Source organism: Rutilus rutilus, assembly GCF_951802725.1.
Source record: "Rutilus rutilus genome assembly, chromosome: 18".
NCBI lineage: Eukaryota > Metazoa > Chordata > Actinopteri > Cypriniformes > Leuciscidae > Rutilus > Rutilus rutilus.
In genome coordinates this window covers 9,213,334-9,217,880 of record NC_140231.1, presented here as the reverse complement: position 1 = coordinate 9,217,880, position 4,547 = coordinate 9,213,334, and the positions used below count along the sequence as shown (strand labels likewise).

The window sequence follows — 4,547 nt, the reverse complement described above, 5'->3', positions numbered from 1 at the left end:
TTAGAAATCATTCTAATATTCTGATTTATTATGAGTGTTGGAAACAGTTCTGCTGCCAATATAATATATTTGATGAATAAAATGTTAAAAAGAACTGCATTTATTAAAAAATATATATATATTTTCTAATTCAAGCATGCGCCCTTAAAATAGCATAATGAACAACGCGCAACGCGCCACTGACTTTAGACTAGGTTTTTTCTGGCCAGTGGCGCAATTGTTTTATGGAACAGTAAAATAGCACCAGGGATTGTTTGCGCCGGAACACGCCTACTTTTTTGCGCTGAACCGCCCAGGGAGCGCAAGTTCATAGAGAAGATAGAGAAGATAGAGGGACCATCATGGTGGTGGTGGGGTGGATGGTGGTGAGTGGAAGCGTTCAGCATCTGCGAACTCAGACAAGTGTAAGTGCAGGTCCTTTATACTTCTAGTATTGAAACATGATTGGATAGATGAGAAGGTAATAAGTGACGCAACAATTAAGTCTTCCCGGCAGAACTTACGCTAAAGCTTACATTTATGATGTGCAAATATTAAAATATACATATTAAATTTAAAACATGCATGCACATACAGTACATAAATAAAAAACATACACAGGTGTGCCACAATAAAAATAAATAAACATACTTATTAAAAAAGGCTATACTGTACATAAATTAAAAACGTACATAGATGTGCCTACACACACAAAAAAATAATATATATATATATATATCTGTACATACAGTACACAAATTTAACACAATAAAAAATAAACATGCTTATTAGAAAAGCTATACTGTACACTTTATGCATTGTTATAAACACCTTAATATGGTGTTTGGCTACTGGACCTACTGATGATCAGTAACATTGAAAACAAAACTTTTAAGGAGGTGGCAATGTATTGAGGGAACTCCTCCAGAAATATTATAGACAGCATGCTGTAAAAACTCCCAAATGGGAGCAGAAGGCTTTGGGTAGTTAATGTCATAGATGTAGAATATTTTGAAGCATACATCCACTGCTTGAAGTAAGGTCTCTTTTTCAATTGCCTCCCCGTTGAAAATGATGAAAACTTTGGAGGAGTTCTCTTTGTCCCCAAGCACCAAGATGTGTGGATCCTGGCTTGTCTCACTAATTAGGTAATCCACCATATTAGTTCCAACCTTAAAAGATAAATATACTTTAGTTGGCATATATAGTGACGAACATTCCATGGATACAATATATTTATTTACAAATGAATCGCAGAAATATTCAGCAGCGTTTACTGTGTAAAAGTAACACTGAAGCAGTATTGTAGTTAAAGGCTTAGTTCACCCATAAATAAAATGATAATTAATGATTTTTGGGTGAACTAACCCTATAATTAAAGTAGGTTAACTCATGGTTAGTCATGACACCTGTGGACAACCAGAATCACTGAAGTAAAGAGTATATGGATACAGAGGAATGCAATTTAATGGGCCTATACAGTGCTTTTTTGGATTTTAAGTAATTACGTATTGTGTATATTATTATATATTAAGTAACATAAGCTGTTTGTGCACGTAAACTATTTTGTAAAGTTACAAAGTATAAAGTCCATGTCAAAGGACTTTCTATTTAACAGAAAACACTGTTCCTGAACTGAATGAAACACCTAATTTGTAGTCCTGTCATTAGTTCTGTGACTTTACTATGTTACTATGTCACCCATTCTATTTTCTGATGTACTCCTGGAAAAGAGCTGATCTTTTTTTGAAACATGCGCTTTGACATGTCCATAATAAACAGCATGTTTGTCATTCTGGATAATCAGAAGATTATGTTTGTTCAGAACATTTTTCTCCAGATTGTTTTGCAAATGAGGCAAAAACATACTAATAATTTGTTTTGTGAATACATTACATTTAATCATTTAGCCTTCACCATACCTAGAGATTGGCATGGTTTTATTTCAGTTAGCCTAATAGCTAGTTTGATTTGCATTGAGAGATGATCTTATGGAAAGTACCCCATGCCAATCTCTAGGTATGGTGAAGGCTATGTGATGATATGGGGCTATTTTAATTCCAAAGGCCAAGGGAACTTTATCAGGATGCATAGTATCCTAAAACAAATATATAAAAAAAATACTTAAAATAAAAATCTGCCTGCCTCTATGGGAATTTAACATAGGGGTGTCCAAACTTATGCACCCTGTATTTTAAGGAAGAACATTTATTTATTTAGGATACATTATTCATTCACAAAGAAAATTGGTGTCCTTAAAGGTTGGATTTTTCCTAATTTTTTAAATTAAGGCATTAAGTTCAATTTCCAAAAGATGATTTTTTATTCCTCTTTTTAGTCAACTTTAGCATGGGTGTCTAAACTTATGCATAGCACTGTATATATATATATATATATATATATATATATATATATATATATTAAGCCAGTTAACAGCTGATGTTGCAGTGTTGCTTTAACTTACTGGTTTAATGTCAATGAAGCTGCGCTTTATTTCAGCATAAGTTGGACGGACCATTTTCCCATCTGTGCGGTATGGCGATGATGGCAGAACAGCAGGAAGGGTTTTAAAGGCAACTTCACCACGAACATCTTGAACGACAAGTTTACAGAAAGAATGCTTACAGTTTTCAAAAACCAATGGATCAAATCAAGTCTCACCCTTTCTTGTTTAAATAATTACAGTATTCCTGAAGAAATGTGCCTTTTTTATTCAATAACATGCCAGAAAGAGTGTGCTTACCATAGATATTTAGATACTAAAAGTAATTTTGGAAATTTCATATAAGTGATATGAAACTATAATTTGGTCAACAGATCTGAAACTACCTGTGCAGAGACTAGAAATGGTTTACTTTATGTGATTTTAATAGGATGTCCTACCATTTGACAATGTTTCCAGGCTTTCTAGAAGGACATCAGCAGCCTTGGGTTCTTTTCTTGCAAAAAGTCAAATCCGGTCAGTGAAGACAGGAGCCCAAAACGTACTCGGTTACTAACGTAACCTCGGTTCTCTCTAGAGAGAGGAACGAGTACTGCGTAGAATACGCTAGGGGAAAATCCTTTTCCACGAGAATACTGAAGCCAAAAAATTATCCTTAATTTTGTATTAATGTAAAACGCGTTGCGGCAGCATACAGACATAGGCGAGGCAGCTCGCGCGCCTATTGGCTGGTCTGCTGGCAACTGCTTAAGCCTATCGAGCGAGACCTAGAGTGACGTCAGACCCAATGAGGGCGCTTCGCGCCCTCTGCGTCACGTCCCGCCGAGACGGGCGTGGCTTAGGTCTATAAATACCGCTCGCAGGCATTATATCTCTGGTTTTTCATAGTCGAAGCAACCAGAGCGCGTGCAGGCACGGCAGGATACACAGTACTCGTTCCTCTCTCTAGAGAGAACCGAGGTTACGTTAGTAACCGAGTACGTTCTCTTACGAGAGATTCTCTCGTACTGCGTAGAATACGCTAGGGGAACCTACTGTAAAACGCCGTGCGTGCTGGGATCTGATACTATAGACTCAAGGGCGACAGCCCGGAGTTCATATAGTACACAATCACCCAGGGGACTCACAGGGAATCCTGGAAGAGAGGGGGGTTTAGCCACCATCTTCCCTATGGCAGCATAGAGCAAGGATTGCAATACTCAAATAGCTGCATAACTGACAGCGCCAGTTATGAGATTTGGCCATACTAGACCGACAGTAGTCTGGCCTGTAGTGCGGGAACCTCTAGGTTGTAAAACCTTATAAATGTAGACGGAGAGGCCCAGCCTGCCGCCATACAAATATCTTGCAAGGCAATCCCACTTGACCAGGCCCACGATGAAGCCATGCTTCTCGTGGAGTGCGCTTTGACACCCAGCGGGCACTGCATGCCCTTGGTTGTGTAAGCTAGCGCTATTGCGTCCACTACCCATCTGGATAGGGTCTGTTTCGAAGCGGCTAGTCCCTTAGAACGCCCGCTGAACGAAACAAAGAGCTGCTCCGTCTGTCTGAAAACAGACGAGCGAGACACATAAGCTCATAACGCCCTGACTGGGCAAAGGGAGCTTTCGTCCATATTTCCTTCAGTGACCAGCAGAGCAGACAGGGAGATGACCTGTGCTCTGAACGGTGTATTGAGGGATTTAGGAACATAACCGTGCTTAGGTTTGAGTATAGCTCTAGAGTCATTCGGCCCAAATGCGCTTCACTGAAGCGAGAGCCAGAAGAAACGCCGTCTTGAAAGACAGGTGTTTAAGATCAATCTTCTGCAAGGGCTCGAATGGATGACCTTTCATGGCTTCCAGTACCGTAGAAAGGTCCCATATAGGGACTGTGGGAGGTCTGGGAGGATTCAGTCTCTTAGCTCCTCTAAGGAAGCGAATGATCAAATCGTTCCTTCCAATAGACTGGCCAAGCGTGGTCGAAGAGAACACTGCTATGGCCGCTACATAGACTTTGAGCGTGGAAGGGGACCTGCCCTTATCCAACAGCTCCTGTAGGAAGGAGAGAACCTCCGTCACACCGCAATGCAGGGGTGACACACCACGAGCTGTGCACCAGCTAGAGAACACTGACCATTTTGAGG

General features: G+C 39.9%; 1 long non-coding RNA gene across 1 annotated transcript; it reads right to left on the bottom strand.

Annotated features, from left to right (window-relative positions):
- Positions 1 to 752: 752 nt before the first annotated feature.
- On the bottom strand, positions 753 to 2,948 carry LOC311277590. Its single transcript, XR_014625298.1, has 3 exons — positions 2,863 to 2,948; positions 2,444 to 2,571; positions 753 to 1,151 (listed from the first exon to the last, which is right to left on the bottom strand). It is a non-coding gene; the product is annotated as an uncharacterized lncRNA (long non-coding RNA).
- Positions 2,949 to 4,547: the final 1,599 nt, after the last annotated feature.